The sequence below is a fragment of the Psammomys obesus genome, unplaced genomic scaffold, assembly GCF_907164565.1.
Source record: "Psammomys obesus unplaced genomic scaffold, mPsaObe1.curated_primary_1811, whole genome shotgun sequence".
Taxonomy (NCBI): Eukaryota; Metazoa; Chordata; class Mammalia; order Rodentia; family Muridae; genus Psammomys; species Psammomys obesus.
In genome coordinates this window covers 6,507,719-6,527,938 of record NW_026585504.1, presented here as the reverse complement: position 1 = coordinate 6,527,938, position 20,220 = coordinate 6,507,719, and positions in this window count along the sequence as shown.

Genomic DNA, 20,220 nt, shown 5'->3' with positions numbered 1-20,220 from the left:
TTCCTTACTGGTATAGACATCCAGGAGCTAAGAGTCACGGCACGTAAAACAATCTATCAACCAAATAGAAACAAAACAAAACAAAAAGCTGGTGTCGCTACTCTGATATCTGATAAAGTATATCTCAAGTCAGAAGGTGAAGACAGCCACTACATTATCGATAAGGGAACAGTTCATCAAGAAAATGTAGCAACTGTAAATAAGTATGTAGGTAGGCACAGAGGTGTGGAGCAGGACAGCCCACTGTAATATCAATGACCGCCAGCAGAGGGAGAGCTAGGCTAGAATTACCGTAGAGACTTGGGCATCCGGGCTAGACTCAACCAGCGACTTTAATGGACAGTCCAGAGTGAGAACCGAGGCCCCAAAGAATGCATTAAAAGCACGTTGGAAACTTGTTAAAAATACACACTCTATTCCGACATGGGAAGGCAGGGTGTTGTGTAGCAGTTAGCCGTGGACTCTAACTCTCTTGGCATCCATCCGTCACTAGTCCCAGTCGCTGCTGCAGGAACAGGCTTTTGTACCCAACAGCCTCGTACCGATGCTTTGGACTCTCTGTCTGTGACTATAGTTAGAACGCCAAGGACCCAGCACAGCATCCACGTGAATGCAACCGGAAGCACAACCTGGTCGGATCCTGAAAGGCAGCTAGCAGTTCCTTTTCCATGGCAACCAGCCGCACTTCACAGTGGCTACCTGGGTGTCACGCTCTGGTTGTCTCTACTCTGGAAAACCTCCCTGAGCAATGCTCCCATATACCTTTGCCCTGGCTCTGGGGTCACCGGACAAGGCAAAGCAAAACAAAATCGGTCATGATTAATACATTTTTGACCCGAGTTTATAGATGGGGTACTGTTCATTGTCAACTTGACAGAATCTAGAGTCCCGTGGGAGATGGTACTCTGGGCATGTGGGGGGTGGGGATTATTACCTGGTGTTAATTGACGGTGGTGCCGTTCCCTGACGCCGGTCCAGACGGTACAGGTGGAGAAAGGAAGGTGAGCAACAGCAAGGGCTCATCCGCTGCTTTCTGCTTCTCGGCTATAAACGCAACTGTGACCAGCTGTCTTAAGCTCTCCGTCACTATCACTTCCTAAAAACAGAATGGGACTAGAACATGTTACCTGAGAGCCAAACAGACTCTCTCACCCTTCAGTGCTAGGGGGTTAGGGGTTTTCTGGTTTGATTTGTTTGGTTTGCATTTCGTTTTTCACAAGGTCTTATCATGCAGCCCTGGCTGGCCTTGAACTCATTGTATAGACCAGGCTGTCACGGAACTCATAAGGATTCATCTGTCTCTGCCTCCCAAGTCCTGGGATTAAAGACATATGGCACCATACCTTGCCCTTAATTTGCTTTTTTATCAGAGCACAGAAAAGAAACTAAAACACATGGTGTGGTGATTTGAGTAGGAATGAACTCATACAGAAACTCACACAGCAAATTCTTTGTCGTTAGGGAGTGGTGCTGCTTGTCAGGGATTAGGAGGTGTGGCCATAATGGAAGAGGTGTGGCCTTGTTGGAGGAAGGTGTCACTGGGATTTCAGGGGCCCAAGCCTGACCTAGTGGCCCTCTCTTCCTGATGCCTTCAGATCCAAATGCAGAAGTCTCAGCTACCGTCGCTGCCACTCTTCACAACATGACAACAGTGGACTGGCACCTGAAACTGTGGGCAAGACCCCTTTAAATGCTTTCTTTTACAAGAGTTGCCATGATCATGGTGTCTCTTCACAGCAATAAAACACTGACTAAGACAGATGAGTACCTAGGGCTGTATTGTCCTATCCCACACTTTATGTATGTTCATAATTTTTCACAATGAAATATACACATCCATGAAAACACACACTCCCGAGAGGAAACTTGGTATTGAAGACCTCTACAAAGCAATGAAATCACTGTCAGATTTTGTGAGAATCAGATTTGCAAAACTTTGAAACTAAACAAACTTATAACAAACTGATAAACACTCATCCAGAAAACAACAAAAAAACTTGCTGAATCTCAACAAAAGGACTAGATTTCCGGCTTTATTTCTTGCTCTGTTTCTCTTCCCCATTCTCTGTGGAAGCCTTCAAACCCAGAAGTCACAGTGTTTATGCCGTAGTCAGTAACCTGTGGCCACCAGAGGAGACAGGTTTTGGAGCTTCAGAAAGTTCCTCAGATGGCAGAGTGAGGTAAGATCCTCACTTACCATATGCAGAGCCCTGGGCTTTATTCCTAACACAGCCAACGAAAGGGAGCGGGGAGAAAGTTCCCCGCAGAACATTGCTAATGTTTCATCTAGAAAGGGCCGTTTCTTGAAGTTATCCTCATCTGACCCGACCTGAAGCTCTTTCTGCAGGAAAATCCCCTTTTCAGGATGTTTGTCAAAACAGCCATTAGGTGTTGCCTAGGACAGTGATGACTCTTAGGCCAAACAAGAGCCTGGTAAAATTGTAAGATTTTAAAAGTAAAATATTATAAAAATGACCAGTCTATCAACAGTGTCTAGATTCAATACAATTCCAATCACACCCACAACATTTTTTTACAGAAATAGAAGAAGAAACTCCTAAAATGTATGTGAAACCATAAAAGACCAATGATGTACAAAACAATCCTGAGGAACAGGAAGGAAGGCGGGGCTTGGGGGGAGAGAGTAAAAACAATGTTGCATAGATTAGCATTGCAGATTTGAAGCTATATTACTGAGCTATAGCAACAAAAAACAATGTGGTCCTGGCACAAAAGCAGATGTGCAAACTAATGGAACAAAGCCAAAGACCCAGACATTGAAGAGGACATGAGGTTCAAGCACCGCATAGATAAGCACTAAGGAAAACAGGACTTTTAAATACATAGAGTTGTCCCCTGCGTGGAGGAGGGGATGGATTTCTGTTTTTCATCTAACTGGCTGAGAGTCCAATAGTTATTAGCCTGATGAGCTATGCTATCTGCAGGGCCAGGCCACACCTGAATCCACCAGACTATTACTTTAATCCCAGACTCTTCCTCCCTAAAACTTTATCTTGAGCGTTGTTTCTCGGTCAATAGAACCCATACCTAAGAGAGATGTTACATGTTCTTTCTAGCTTGGTGACCTAGACCAGATCCTCCCCTAGGCCCTTAGGCCATAGAATCCATTCTATGGAAGAGGTCACAAGTACTTTTCAAAAGAGTTCCAGTGTAATCACATCTGAAGTTGCATCGTGATAACTGTCAACAGGAAATTTTTCCTATGTTGTACTGTACTCAAACATGGATAATTAAGTTGTGTTGAACCGGATTTCCATCTTCTTCATGCAGATCATTACTCTGCTCCCCCTGGTGTTTGCAGAGACCCCCTCAAAGCATGAGCACATGCAACCAGTCTCTGGTACTTGACAATGATGCCAAAAAAATGTACACTGAAAGAAAAAAATAGCAACTTTGAAGATTGGTACATACACACAATGGAAAACTCTTCACCCATAAAACAAACAAGCAAGCAAAACCAAAATCATGAATTTTGCAAGTAAATTAGAAAATATTATATTGAGTGAGTAGACCCAGACCCGGAAAGAGAAATGCCACGTGTTCTCTCTCCTATGTAGGTCTTACCTCCAAATCTTCAGGTGTGGCTACATACCCTGGAGTAATTGCAGAAACCAGGAAAATAAAAAGAAATCATGGGGCCAAAGGGTAGGAGTGTTAGAGAATGGAAGAGCAGGATCTAGGTAAAATGAAGGAGGATGTATTAGTTACTTTTCTGTTGCTGAAAGGAAACAATGAAAGGCTTGTCTGGTTGCAGGGGATAAGAGTCCACCATCATTCTGGTGGAGAAAGAGGGCAGTAGGTAGGCATGGAACATGAAAACCGCAGAGAAATGTCCTACGATCCCTTTCCTTTCCTCTGTCTTCCTCCGTGGCTGTAAAGCTAGAAGCACATGGACAACACTAGCATGTTCAGCTGCTAGCCTGGGACAAATCCTGGTCCCCTCTAAGCCATATTAGCAGCAGCTTTTGATTTCAGTTACTTTCTAGGAGCAGAAAATACCTGAGGCTCTTTTTCACAGCTTGGAAGCTTAACTGGGTGATTTCCCTAACAGCACCCTTCTCTTTCTCCCAATGCAAATCAGGCCTTATCTTACTGGTGTTAATCTCCTTAACAATTACACAAACATAAAACAGAGAGGGCAAACTGAAAACGGTGGGAGACTCTCAATGCCTGCCTCCGGTGACATACCTCCTCCCACAATGCCACAGTTCCTAAACCGACTACAGGGAGCCAGGTGTTCGGATACACAAGCCCTCGAGAGACATTATCATTCAAATTGCCACCAGAAAAATGGGGGGAGGCAGTCAGGAGGGAGGTCAATACAGAAAGAGAAGGAGGGAAGGAAGATACATAACGCTAAGAACTTCTGAACCGTCTGAATCAGTCCACGTACGGAACTTTCCTCATGAGTATGTCAGGTGGTGGGGTGAAAGGCATCCTGTCAGGTTAGGTCAAGGCCACGATGAGCTTTCAGAATTCCTATGATGAAGGAGGAAGGATTCTGGCTAAATTACCCTAGTTTGGATTACATCTGAGACAGGTCAAACATGGGAAAAGGAACAGGTCTGAGAGCATGGCAAAAATCTCCCTCACAAGTCTGGGGTGGGGAAGGTGCACCCGGGTAGGGAGGTAGAAAGAGAAGAAAGAGGCAAGAGGGAAAATGCTGTCAGCAGTGATGGCACAGCTGGAGGGAACACAGATAACAGGTCACCAAGGAAACAAGTTTAGGAGTGAGGGGCTTGTGTAAGGGAATTTGTGACATATTTTGACATTCCTTCGATAGCCAAGGGTCCAAATGACGGGCCATGAAGGCTTGAGTGGAAATTATCTCAGACTTCATTCCTGAATTGTGACAAAAGAGGTCTAGTTATACAATTATAGCTTAATGTGCCATTAGGGTCCCCGAGTTTCTTGGTCCAGGAGCAGGTATTTGTTATAAAAGAATAGGATTTTTGTTTGTTTGTTTTCTGTTTCACCTTCGCAAGCCTGAGGATAAAACTTAGATCAGTTTTTCACAACATGTCCTAGGGGTGAGACTACGAAACTCGTCACAAGTCCTACCAGAAGTAGAGCAATTATTCTAAAAGCATCCTTCTGAGGAATCAGATATCCAGCCATGGGTGAGACCCAGTCTCACCGTGTTTGCTGGATGGAGACATTCGTTGTCCAAGCATAAAGACTTATGAGTCACAGAGGTGAAACACAGTTTCACTCTACAGCCAAACCTGTCTGGTTGGTTGGGCTAGACCAGCTTTCAAGCGATAAAAACTGATTGAGCTGTGTAGGAAAGGGTAGCTGGGTAGCTTCCCATCCCAAAGAAAGCAAAAAAAACAAACAAAATTCTGGTCTCTTGGAACCAGAAGTCTGTCTAGGAAGGAAAACTGCAGGCAAAATTTTCATCAGTTATGTGTTCACCAAGGGCCAAGCTGGGGAAGGAAGTGAATGAAGAGAGGAGGGAGCAATTGAGTCATCACAATGTGTGTGGATTTGCCCCGGATGTTCAGTAGCTGTCCTGATGCCACAATATTAACAGTGAAGTGGCTTCTATGAAAAATAAAAGTGGCCCTTACCATTTGGAAGGAACCAAAAAAACTTAAAAAAAAAAAAAAAAAAAAAAAAAAAAAAAAAAGCTCACAGAGCTTCTCAGCCAGTCATGACAATCACCAGAGTTAAGAGAGAAGTCAAGTGACCTAGACCAGCAAGTCATTCTTCAGTGACAATGTCCTGAGAGACCAGGAGATCAGAAGATAAAGAGATAGATAAGTTTGGGACCAGGAGGTCTTGCACACGCTATGTCTTATGCCAAGCAAGCTGATTAAGAAATGCAGCCTCTTATATGTGAAGGCCATGTCTTGTAAAGTAGGCCTGGAATCCCTAATCTAGTTTTTGAAGGTTTTGTTTAATATCCAGACAGGCTTGGCTAATGAAGCATGTAGCTAGGATGTCTTGGTCCTCTCTTCTGGACTCACAAGAGCTGTCTCTGACATGGACTCTATTGCTTGCTTTTGGATCACTTTCCCCTAGCTGGGCTGCCTTGTCTGGCCTGGGTGGAAGAGGATTTGCTTAGTCCTGATATGACTTGATGTGGTTGGTTGGTTACAGGGTGGGGGACTCCCCCTTTCTGAGGAGAAGAAGAGGGTTCTTAATTTTCCTTTTTTTGCCCTATTTCCAGGGAGAAGTGGGACAGAGTCAGCAGAAACTAATATATATTGGGACAAAGTTAGTAGGAAGCTAATCAAACAATGTTGTACAAGGGAGAACAGAGATCCTCTCAAGAGCATCACAGCTGGAGCACACCGCAGCTTTGGGACTGATAACCGTAGTCCTGTCAAGTGGAAAGAGTTGGGTTCTCAGAAGCTGAAGCTGAGGCTCTTTCATTACTGGCTCTGTCAAGCAAGTTTCTGCTTTCACATAAGGAACTGTGTTCCTTCTCCTCCCAGCCTCAGGGAAAGCCTAGATCACCCCAGCCCTCAATAGTCAGAGGCAAGGGGAGAATTTGCCAGCCAGGTGACCGAAATGTTGTGCAAAGAAAAGGAGCTTAAGTGTGGAGATAAATTATTTAGCAAACAAGAATTGATGCTATAAAAGTTTTAGTAAATAATTGGGCCAGCAAGATGGCTCAGTGGCTAAAGGCTCTTGTAGTATGAACCTCACAACCTGACTTTAATCCCCAAGAACCACATTAAAAAAAAAAAAAAAGAGGAGAGGACTGACTCCATAAGATTGTCTTCAGACTCCACCTGTGTCACACACACACCACAACAATAATGTTTTGTTTAATTTCAAGAATAGGCCATTTGAACAGAAAAACTACAGGCAAATTCTCAGTGAATCACCTCATTGAGAAGAAATAGGGTCCTATTATAGGAATTAAGAGACGTTACTTTGCCTGGTCATGTGGTCATTTTATTGGGTTGTGTATAAACAGAGTTCAACAGGGCAGTTCCCTGTCTTGTTAGGCAATTAATTTTACAATACCACTTGCCCTTCCTAAAACTAACTATTTGGGAATGATGTGTCAAGGGTCATTAGGAGTTAGGTTTTAGTTATTTGTACGAAGCATTTCAAGCCACTGGGTCAGGCCCCAGGCAGCTAGGGTTTGACCACTAGAGAGTAGAGTATTTAGCCTTTGATCTTTGGCTCTTTATTTTTCCTCCTTTACCAAGTGCCTGCATTTAAAACTCACACAAAAACAGTGAGAGGGCTCAGAGGTAAAAAGTGCTTGCGGCCAAGCCTAATGACCTGAGTCTGATCCCCAGGTCCCTCGTGGTAGAAGGAGAGAACCAACTGCACACGTGAATGCACATACACAGCTAGATAAAAAAATTTAAATCCGAGATATTTTAAATAAATAACTAAACTACAGTCTTGGAAAAAAAAAAACAAGCTAAATTCTAAAGCACTGGAAAAAAGCAATTATGATTAGGGAAGAAAATAATTTTTTAAATTGATGCTTTTAGTTTTTCACTTTACATTCCAATCACAGCCCCCTCCTTCTTCTCCCCCAGGTCCCACCCTCTTCCCCCTTTCACCTCTCTCCTTCTCCTCAAAAAAGGAGAACCAACCCCAATCCCCCTCACCCCGGTACCAACCCACATCAACACATCAAGTCACATCAGGACTAAGCGCATCCTCTTCCACTGAGGTCAGACAAGGTAGCCCAGCTAGGAAAAAGTGATCCAAAAGCAGGCAATAGAGTCCAAGTCGGAGACGGCTCCCACTCCACTTGCTTATGGACCCACAGAAGAACAAGCTGCCCATCAGTTACATATGTGTCGGGTCCATTCTAGGCAGGCTCTTTGTTTGGTGTGTCTGTTTCTGTAAGTCCCCAGAGGCCTAGGTTAGTTGACTCTGTTGGTCTTCTTATGGAGTTCTTGTCCCCTCCAGGTCCTTCTATTCTTTCTGCCACTCTTCCACAAGAGCTCCGCCTGATATTTGGCAGTGAGACTCAGCATCTGTGTCGATCTGCTGCTGGATGGAGCCTCTCAGAGAACAGTCATACTAGCCTCCTGTCTGCAAGCATAGCAGAGAGTCATTAATAATGTCAGGGGTGGGTCTCAGGTTGGGCCAGTCATTGGTTGGCCTTTCCCTCAGTCTCTGTTCCATCTTTACCCCTGCACATCTTGTAGGCAGGGTAACTTTTGGGTTTAAGGTTTTGTGGGTGGGCTGGTGCCCCCCTCTCTCCACTGGAAGTCCTGTCTATATGCCACCATGTCTGCCTGTGTGCCACCATACTTCCCGCCATGATGGTAGTGGACTAAACCTCTGAACTGTAAGCCAACCCCAGTTAAATATTTTCCTTAATTAGAGTTGCAGTGGTCATGGTGTCTCCACAGCAATAAAACCCTAACTAAGACATCAGGAAAAAAAAAATAATCTGTGAAATGCAGTTGATTCTTTGAAAAGATTGACAACCCTCAGCCAAACTAACCAAAAGAGATAAAAGTCCTAAATTAGTAAAGACAGAAATTCTGGTATTAAATAACATCATAAATCAAATGGACCTAATATCTACAGAACATTACACCTAAACATTAAAGAAGCAGTTTTTCTCATTAGCCTTTGGAGCTTTCTCCAAAACTGACCACATATTAGGACACAAAGCAAGACTCAACAAATATAGAAAAACTGAAATCACATCACATATTCTGGGATAAACCTAGATCTCAACAACAATAGAAATGACAGAAAGTTCACAAACTCATAGAAACTAGACAATACACTACTGAAAAAATACAATAAACTACTGGGCAAAGAAAAAAATGAACACCTCAATGTCTTGGAAAAACAAGAGAGAACAACACCTCCAAAAAAAGTAGAGGGGAAGAAGTAATCAAAAATAAGTGCTGAAATCAATAAAATAGTAACAATAACAAAAATTTACAAAGAATAAATGAAATCAGTTGGTTCTTTGAAAAGATTAACAAAATTCATAAACTTCTAGCCAAATTGACAAAAAAAGAGGAGATTCAAATTAATAAAATTTGAATGAATTTGGAATGAAAATGGCTCCATTTTAGTGTCTATTCTTACAATAGACACTAAAGAAATTCAGAGAATAATAGAGGTATATGTCATAATCAATATTTCACCAAATTGAAAATTCTAAAAGAAATATATGCATTTGTGGATTTATATGCCTTACAAAAGCTAAATCAATGACAAAAACAAGTTCTTAAAGAACCCTAACTCCAAATAAGATAGAAACAGTAATTAAAAATCTCCCAACTGGAAAATCCCAGAGAAGATGGATTCAGCACAGAATTCTACCAGAATGTCAAAGAAGAATTAATGATAATACTCTTCAAATTATTTCACAAAACAGAGAATGAAGGAACATTTCCAAATTCTCTTCTAAGAAGCCAGTATCACTCTGAAACCAAGACCAGATGAAGACCCCACACACACAAAAGGAAACTTTTAGATCAATATCGCTGATGAACATTCTAATATCCTCAATAAAAATGCTTGCAAAGTAGATTTAAAAATGTATCGAAAAGATAACTCACCATGATCAACTTGGCTTCATCTCAGATGTATAGATGGTTCAGCATAGGGTATCAACAAATGTAACCCACTGCATGAACAGACCAAAAGACAGAAACTACAGGATCATTTCATTAGACAAGATTTTATTTGACAAAATTCAACGTTCAATCATGATAGAAATTCTAGAGAATCTAGGAAGACGGGGACATATCTCAATATGAGGCCGCATACAGCATGCTCGCAGTCAACATCTTGCTAAGTAGGGAAAAATCAAAACATTTACCACTAAAATAAGGAATAAGACAAGGGTGCTCATCGCCCTTCATATTCAATATTGTACTGGGATTTTAAGGTAAAGCAATGAAAACAAATAAAGAAGATAGGAGGATACAAATAGAAAAGACACCTGATTTTTTACAAAGAGACCAATAATACACATTGAGGAAATGACAGCATCGTCAGCAAGTGGTTCTGGTTAAACTTGATAGCTACATATAAAAAATGATATGATTCTATAAATAAAAGCCCTTAAAGACTCCTGCAGCAAATTAAATGCATGCAGCAAAATAGCAAGATATAAAATTACACACACAAGCAGTGGCCTTCTTATGCACAAATGACAAACATATCAAGAAAAAAAAATCAAGGAAGCAATTACATTTACAATAGACTCAAAAAAAGGTCTTGGAATAAATCTAATCAGGGAATGAAAGTCTTATATAATGAAAACTTTAAGACATTGAAAAAGAAAACTGGAGAACACACCAGGAGATGGAAGAACCTACCACGCTCCTGGTTTACAAGGATTACCATTGTGAAAAAGCCAGCCTACCAAAATCAATTTACACATTCAATGTAATTCCTTTTCAAAATTCCAACAAAATCTTCACAGAAATTGAAAAAATAATCTTAAATATCATATAGAAATGCTACGTTGTTCTAGAATAGCCAACACAAACACACGCACACACACACACACACACACACACACACACAAACTGCTGGAGGTACATTATTAACCCATTACTAGAGTCTAGTAATACTGTACTAAAGTATAGTAATAAAAACAGCATGATACTGACATAAAAGTAGATTCTTTGACCAATGGAATAGAGTTGAGGATTCACACAATAAACCCAAACTCTGACAGACACCTGATTTTTGACAAAGAGGCCAATAATACACATTGAAGAAATGACAGTATCTTCAAAAAGTGGTTCTTGCTACACTGGTTAGCTACATGTAAAAGAACGAAACTAGGTCCTTACCCCTCAGGGTGAGCTATTTGTCTCCCAGAAAATCAACACGGAATGGATCAAAGACCTCAACATAAAACCTGGCACCCTGAATCTGAGAGATGAGAAAGCAGCGAATGTAGGAACTTTCTGAACAGGACTCCAATAGCACAAGCATAAAGACCAACAAGCAATAAGTTCTGGGGACAAAGTTGTGTGCCAACACTGCCCAGCAAAAAACATTTTAAAAGTATTCAACATCAGGTAAATGCTGACTAAACTCTTCAGATTTCACCTTACCCAAATCAAAAAGGCAAAACCAAATGATCATAAATGCCGGTGTGAATATGGGGAAAGAAAAAAATTATTCACTGCTGGTGGGAATGAAAACTTGTGCACCCACCTTAGAAATCAGCGTGGAGATTCCTCCAAAGACTAGAACCAGATCTATCACATAATCCAGCTATACCTCTCTTGAGCGTATTCCCGAAAGACTGTAGAGATACAGAGATACCATAGAGATACAGAGAGGCTCGCTCATTCACGTTCACTAATGTAGTCACAATAACCAGGAAATGGAAACAGTCTAAATGTCCATCAGCTGATGAATGTAAAATAAAAGTGTGTTACATTACACACGGAATGTCATTCCGCTGTCAGGAGAAAATGAAATCATAAAATTCACGGCTAAGTGGGCGGAGTTGGAGACCATCATTCTGGGTGAGATAAGCAAGGCCCAGAAAGATAAACATCATATGTTTTTCTCTTTTGTGGATGTTAGCTTTAAATCTTTGGGTACATATGTTTTTCTTGAAATACTCACAGAGATCAGGAGTGCGTGTGGGGCATCCCAAGTGAGGGGAGAAATGATAAAGCGCTACGAAGGTTTAAAGAGACATAATGGTACGGGAAGGGTTTGATGTGGAAGGCGATGGGAGAAGGATGAAGGGTTGAGTATAACTCACACTAAAGACATTTTAAAACTCAAGTATGTATATAAAGAGTTTAAACAACATTACCTCATAATGGGATAGCAGTGCCTCTACCAGACTTCACAGGATAACAAATAAAAAAATCAGTTCCGGGAATGGGTTGTCTCCTTTGGGTTCATCGACAATGGAGTTCCACTGGACCCCCAAACTTTACAGGATTTTTCCAATGCTTTGGTTAACCCTCCACAACTTGACAGCAAGACCCTATTGATGAGGACGCCATACACTAGATTCATATAACATGGAGAAATCACTTTGATTCTCACCTGGAAATTACATCTTACCGGCTAGCTTTCATAGTGCTGTAAGGCTCCACACTACCGAAAGAGAGAGGGAATCACCAATCTTAATCAGGTGTGATTCCTGTGAGCTGCAACAGCGATCAGCCTGACAAGACATGTCCACGGATGCCATAGTAGCACAGATGTTATGGAGTAACCAAACGTTTTCTTATCGTACTTAAGGTCTGCTACACAAGTTGAAACCTTTACCTGCAGTGTTATTATGACCCGTAACCTGTGGCTAGACAGGTCATAGGTCCTAAGGGAGAACCTAATACAATTACTTGGTTAAATGGACATAGTATTAAACCAACTTCTAATGACTTATCATTATACCCATAAATTATTGCCTTAGTCACCATTCATCAGAAAAGCCTCTTCATGCAGTAAATGTGAATTAACTCAGAGACCCACAACTGACCAAGGCACACAGAATAAAAGACTGTGGAAGGCTCAGGCCTAAACAGAACTCAGGAATTATGGCAGAATTGGGGAGAAGTGGAAAGATTACAAAAGCCATAGGTGATGGATGATTACAAGGAAACACAATTTTCTGGACACAGAAGGGTAGTTGTACATACTGGATTCACAACAATTAAGATAGCATGAACAAGACCTACCCGTGCAGGGTCATAGACAAAAATTCTGCATGTAGAGGAAAAGTAGGCTCAAAGTCCCAATGCTAGCTAAGGAACAGCTTGTGGAAGCAGGAAAGACAGTCTTCTTTCAGGGTATTGCCCCTTGCGGGTAGACCACCCTCCAGTGAAATCCATACACTCACGTATACACGGGCGGCACAAACTGCACTTCACAGCTTAACAAAGAAAAAAGAACACTAAGTTAGGATGAACCTAAGAGGAATTGGGAACAATGTAAGAAAATCCACTGTATAAACTTCTCAAAGAACTAATAAAATGAAAAAAAATTTAAAAAGAGAGATTATAATGTGAACATTGCAAATACTTCAGCTGAAAGAACACAGTTGATTATTTGAAGCAAAGACGTAACACCAGATGCAAAAAGTCCCAAGACATTAACATAAGAAACAAAAGCGCTAAGACATAACTCCTCCAAAAATTACTAATCCCACAGTAATGGCATCTAATGAGAGTGAGCTATATAAAATTCTGGACAGAAAACTCGAAAGAATGCTTATTGGTATGTTTAAAGAAATCAAAGAAGGATTAAGCTCATTATTGAGAACACAAATAGCTAAGAGATGTATGGTATAAAACAGGAATTTGGCATTTGGTGAAAAGATAGAAATGCTGAAGACAAACTGATCTGACATCTAGAAACAGAAGACACAGAAAAAAGTCAGAGAAAAAAAGCTCAGTGGAAACTCCCACCAACAGAATGGATCAAGGAAAGGACAAAACACCTGAGACTGGGTAGAGGCACTGAGACAGCCAAACAAGGGCAAAAACAAAAGCACAGAAGGTTACCGGTGGGATGGCAAGGTATGTGTGACACTCAGAACAGACAAAATCTATAAAGGATTATAAAGGAACATTTCCCAAAGTTAGGAAAGAGTTGCTAGCATAGACAAAGGAGACCATTAGGGTTTCTCACAGCTGGAACCAGAGAAGAACCACAGTCTTTATACCATAGTCAAGACATAAGATACACAGAACAAAGAAGCATGTTGAAAACACCCAATAACCTACCCAAAATTAATCAGGATGAGACAAAAAATTTAAACAGATCTCTAATGAGCATTTTAATATCTCCCAGCTGAAAAACAGTCCAGGACCAGTTGTTCACTGAAGAGTTTTCCAGACTTTCAAATGAGGAACTAACACCAACGTTTCTCAAAATGTTTTATAAAGTAGAAAATTAAGGAACCATCTAAACTCATTTTGCAGTTCCATTGTTACTCTGATACCAAGACCAGATAAAGACACAATAAAAACATAGACACAAAAATTCTCAACAAAGTAGTTACAAATAGAACTCAAAATGGTCTTCATGTGGGTCCCTTAGCAACTGGGATAGAGGCTGTCACTGACATGGACACAGTTGCCTGCTGTTGGATCGCTTTCCCCCAGTAGAGCAGCCATGTCTGGCCTCAGTGGAAGAGGAGTGGGATGGCCTGGAGTGGGAGGACTCCCTTCTCTGAGGAGAAGGGAGGGGAATGGGAGAAAAGGAGGGAGGGAGCCGCAATCAGTATGCCAAGTGAATAAATAATTTAAATTTAAATTTAAAAAATATATATGTGTATATTTATATATGTATATATATATGTGTATATATATATATATATATAATTCAAAACTTTTTTCTAAAGATAATTTACCATAACCAAGGTGGCTTCTCCAGAAACACAGGAATGATTTCATGTATAAGTAAATAAATATTATAAATTACACAAATGGACCCAAGGACAGAAACCACAAGGTCATCTTCATAGGCATAATAGATGCTTTTGACACAATCCAATGTTCCTTCATAATAAAATCCTGAAGAAACTCAGAATAGAAAGAACATATCTCAACACAATAAAGGCTATAATGTAGCAAACCTACAGCCATTATATTAAAGGGGGAGGAACACAAACATTTCTACTAAGATCAGGAGAGAGGCAAATTACAGGGATACAAAGAGGAGAGGGAGAAAGCAAAGCAACTGCCTTTGTAAAGCATACAATTACACACACATAGAGAGAGAGATGGGGGAGAGAGAAAGACGGTAAGGGCTCAACCAGAAAACCCTTAGAAATGCTAAGCACTTTGAGCAAAGTGGCAGGATAGGGAAGAGAGAGGAAAAGAGAGAGTGAGGGAGAAAACACTGGGAAGAGTGGAGGTAGGGAAAACTGCAGTCAGGATGTAATGTATGTAAACAGTAAAAACTTTTAAATTAAAAAAAAAAAAGAAAGAAATTTGACACACGAAAAAAATATAACTTTAACCCAGGAATGATGATGCCTCCTGCAGTATTTCCCTCGGGATTGTTTGGGCTATCCTTGGCTTTTAGTACCTCCATATAAAATTTTAAATTGTTTTTTTTTTTTTCTATGTCTGTGAAGAATGGCTTTGCAATTTTGGTTGAGACTGCATTGAATCTGTAGATTGCTTTTGGTAGGATGGTTCTTTTCATTACATTAATTCTTACAGTATCTGAGCACAATATTTCCATTTTCTAATGTCTTTCTCAATTTCAATGTCTTAAAATTTTCATTGTAGAGGTCTTTTATTTCTTTAGTTAGGTCTCTTTCCAGATATTTAATTGTGTGTGGCTACGGTAAATGGGTTTGCTTCTCTGATTTCTTTATTAGCGTATTTGTCATTGGTATATAAAAAAGGTTACTCATTCTTGTAGGTTAATTTTGTATCCTTTACTTTGCTGAACACATTTATCAGCTCTAAGACATTGTTCGTTTGTTTGTAACTCCTTGAGGACCGCTTATATAGAACCATTTCACCTGCAGAAGGGGACACTTTGAATTCTTTTCCAGATTGAATCTCTTGTTTTGTTGTTAACTTTTTGTTGATTCTTTGTGAGTTTCACATCATGTAGCCCAGTCCCACTCATCACCCAGTCCCCTCACACATGCCTTCTACCCTTGCTACCTCCTCCCTAAATCTGAAAAAAAAGCAGACAAAAACAAACAAGACAAAGCATAGAGAACATCTCATCGTGGAGGCTGCAGTGTGTCGCCATGTGTCCCACAGTAGACCCCTCTGTCCACACATCTTCACTTGAAATGTTCATTGTAAAGTCACTGATCTGGTTTGAGGCCTCTGGCTTCTTTGATACCATCAATATTGGGTCTTTATCAGGACTCCTTCTGGTTATTCTGCGGTTTCCCTGTGTCACCGAGACCCTGCAACTGTGGATCTGCAGAGCTGGCCATTAACATGCCCCAACAGGTCATAAGGGTTATAGATTTTGGGTTGGGCCAACTCAAAGTCCTGGATCTGGGCCTGGATCCGCCCATTGGCTCTCCGTTATCCTCTCTGCCAGGGCGATCTCTCTAGCTAGCACTGCTCCAGACATGTCGCCCAGTGCTGCCACCCATCAGCAGGAGGCAGGATCAGCTCTCTTTATTTCATGCCCTCAGGACTGGCTCACCCTTACCCATGCCTCCAGAGCCAGCTCCACTGTGCTGCCCAGTCAAGGCCTGGGGCCCATTCTCCCAAGTGCTGCAGCTGGCTGAAGGCTGGGCCAGCTCTCCTGCTCTCACACCTTCGGAGCTGGCTTACCCTTGCCTTTAGCCATCAGGGCCAGCTCCACTGTGTTGCCCAGGCAAGATGCATGACCCACTTTCCCTGGTGCTACCAGCCAGTGAGGGGCATGGCTAGCTGGCTCTCATGACCTCAGGGCCAGCTCTCCCAGCTCTCACCTACTGCAGGTGTCAAGTGGGGAGGCTATCACCCCCTCACCCAGGCCATCCCACAGCTGTTGAGCAAGGGCTAGTTCTCCCATCCTCGGGGCCAGCTTACCTGGGCCACCACCAATCACCAGGGCCAGCTCTGCTGTGCTGTCTAGGCAAGGCACAGGGCCTGCTCTCAGTGCTGCCACCTGTGGGAGATGGGGCTGGCTTTCCAGAGTGCAGATGCTAGTGCGGGGGTGGAGTCAGTTCTGCAAAGCCCCTGGACAGACACACGGTCCCTGGTGGCTGCCCAGATCAGGGAAGCTCCCGTGTTCTCCAGCGGTAATACGAACCATGGACATTGACACAGACCCTGTTGCTGCATAGCCACTGACCCGGACATAGCCCTTAGAGTCAGCATAGGCTGGGCTTCAGCATGGGGCTCGCGACTCACAACAGGCTATTTCTCTCCACCCTTGCCTCTCCAGTTCCATCTCTCTTTATAGCGCCCACACTGTTCCACTTCCTTTTATCCCATCTGTCCACCACCTGTTTGCCCATTGCTGTGGCTCCTGCTACAGGCCTCTGGGCATCTCTCCCTGCCAGTGCTGTCCCTGGATGTCTTCCGCCACCCTTGCTACTTCGAATGAGGGCAGGTGGCGCTCTGTGTGTCCTCTGTCAACCCACACTGTGTGGGAGGGTGAGTCTCTGGGTGTCTTTCTCAGCTAGCACTGTGTGGCATGGCCATCTGAAGGTCCTGCTTTTCTTGTTGTTTGGCCTAAGTCTTCAAGCACTGCACCAAATAGGAGTGCAGAGAGTGGACATCTTTGTACTGTTCCAGGACAGAGCCTGGAATGCTGTGAGGTTTTTCTCTTTCTAGGATAAATGTCGACCACGGATTTGTCATATATAACCTTATTACATTGAGGCATCCTAGTCTATCCAGGACTTCGACCAGGACTTTGATACTGGATTTTTTTTTTCAAAAGCTTGTTTTTCATATCTACTGTAATGATCTTGTGGCTTCTGCCTTTTATTTCATTAACGTGATTAATTATGTTTATTTATGTATGTCAAATTATCCCTACATTCCCGGAATAAATCGAACTTGATCATGATGAATGGTCCTTTTGATCCCATGTTGAATTCAGCTTCAGGGTATTTTATTAATGATTTTTCTATCAATGTTCATTAAGGAGGTCATTCTGTAATTTACTTTTGTGTGTGTGGTGTCTTTACCTGATTTGATATCAGAGCAATACTAGCTTTATAAAGAATTTGGGAGTTTTCTTTCCTTTTCTATTTCTTTTGCTATCTGCTTAATCCATTTTCAACTCTAGTTTTATTTGGATCTTCTTTCTCCTTCTTTTAGTTAACTTGGCTAAGAAGTTTGTCAGTTTTGTTCTCAAATAAGCTGATCTTCATTCCATTGATTCTTTCTATTTTTTTATTCCTATTTTGTTAATTTTTGCCCTAAGTTTGATGATTTCTTCCCATCTACTATTTTGAGATTTAGTTTGTTCTTCTCCTGAGGCTTTAAGGTATATCATTACTTTATCACTTACTTGTTTGCTTGAGATCTCTCAAATATTTTCACATAGGCATTCAGTACTATAAACATTGCTCATAAGATAGCTTTGGTTGTGTCCCACAGATTTTAGCATGCTGTTTTCATTTTCATCCAATTCTGGGAACTTTCCAATTTCATCTTTGACTTCTCCAGTGTCTCATGAATCATTAAACAGTGTATTGTTTAATCTACATGAATTGTCCGCTTTCTGTGCTTTTGTTATCTGATCCTATTCCATTATGATCAGAAAGATTCCATTTGCTTAGAATACCTTTTCCACCATTTTACCCTGAAGTGATGTTTGTATGTGTGCTCTAGGAATTCAGTGTGAGGCCTTCATGCTTGAAGCTCCACCATGCATCTTCTCAGCCACTAGAACTCAGTTATGAAGTGTTCAATTTGACTAAAATTGATTACCAACATGTTGTAAATAAAAAAATGGGGTGTTGGGCTAAATATTGTTTATTAATAGCCCTATAATTATTATTATGGTGGTATTATTTAACTCACTATCACAATTAATAAGACACAGACACCTGTTAGATTTTATAATTGCCTTATTTACCTTGGGTTGGGCAGATATTTCCACTTATGCTATCTTAATAACCTCCCTATCCATCTCCCAGCCCCCATCCAATGACATCTACACTTACAGAATAATCTGTTAAAGTCCAGAGATGTTAAGAGGATTGTTCAGTGAATGCTCAAGAGGACTGATCAAGCCTGGACCTCCCCATTACCAGGTTAAGAATAATTTTTCATATATGCTAAATCATTTCCTGGACTTCCTCTGCTTCCTAGACATAAATGTTTGCTGTTTTTACCTTCTTCCACACTCTCCTATCTTTGTGTATTCATGCCCCTTATAGAAGAAATTATTTTTTTTATTTTTAATCAATAAATTCTTTTTTAAAATTTTTGACCAACAAAATTCTTCATGAAGTGTTTCTGGGATACAATAAGATTTAAAAATTGTTTTTTTCTTCACAGTGTATTCATTATATATCCCAATTGAAGTCCCTTTCCTCCCTCTTCCCCCCATCGCCTTCCCTTAGTCCACTGAAAGGGGGAGTTCTCCTCTATTGTCATCTGTCCATAGCTTGTTAAGTCTCATCAGGACTGCTGGGTCCTCTTCCTCCGTGGCCTGGCAAGGCTGCATCATCAGGACAATGTGATATTTTGATACATACATACCATGTGTAACAATCAAATCAGATAACTCCACAAGGAGACCAGCAGAGCCAACAAATCTTGGCCCAGTGGGGCTTTGCAAAGAATGATACACCAACCAAGGACCAGGCATGGAGAGGACCTAGACCCCTTGCTCAGATGTAGCCAATAGGCAGGTCAGTCTCCACGTGGGTCCCCAATTGAGGGTACCAGGAGCTGTCTCTGACATGGACCTGATGCCTGCTCCTTGATCACATCCCCCAGATGGGGCAGCCTTGCCAGGCCACAGAAGAAGAGGACCCAGGCAGTTCTGAAGAGACTTGAGAATCGGTGCCCAATTGGTAGGGAAGGAGGGCTGCCCCTTTCTAAAGACTAGGGGAGGCGGATATGGGGGAAAAGGGAGGGAGGGAAGGTGGGACCGGCAAGACATGGGGGGGGGGGCTATGACAGGGATGTAAGGTGAATACTTTTTTTTTTAATTTTTTAAAATATTTTTAAAAGTACATTCAGTACCTCAAATACTTACCCTTTCTTTGTACTGGGAGCATACAAAGTCTCTCTTGTGGGTACACTACAGCAGATAGTAAGCTATCTTTAGTCACGGCCTGCAACACATACATGCAAACACACACAAACACACACACACTGTGTTATTCATATACTACCAGGACTCTCCTGTCATTTGGTGAGACTTCAAGAAATGGGCACAAATGTCCACTCCAGTTTCTGGTGACCTCGCCTCTTTACTTCTCTGTCCGACAAAGCCCTCAGGGATGTATTTTTGTGTCTAGTTAAGCATCATTCCTCTCTGGCTGCCTGGAGTCTGAAACTTTGTGTTGAAAACTTTGTGCTGAAAAGCACAACTTTGTGTTTTTCTGGACACAGCCCGAGGTGAAAGACTCTTACATCTAAATGTTTCATCTTTTCTTCATTTTCATCTCCCTTAAGAGCTTGGAATTTTCTGTAAGGATGAGAAATAATGGGAGTTAGATTGTAAGAATATTTTCTCAACCAATTCAATTTGAGATGTAATAATAATAATAATATAAAAAAACACTTATGACTTTAGGACTTAGAGAAAGAGTTTCACTTTCCGAGCTGAATTAAGTTACTTTTATTCTGTTTCCTAGGAAACCTTTGATAAAAAAAA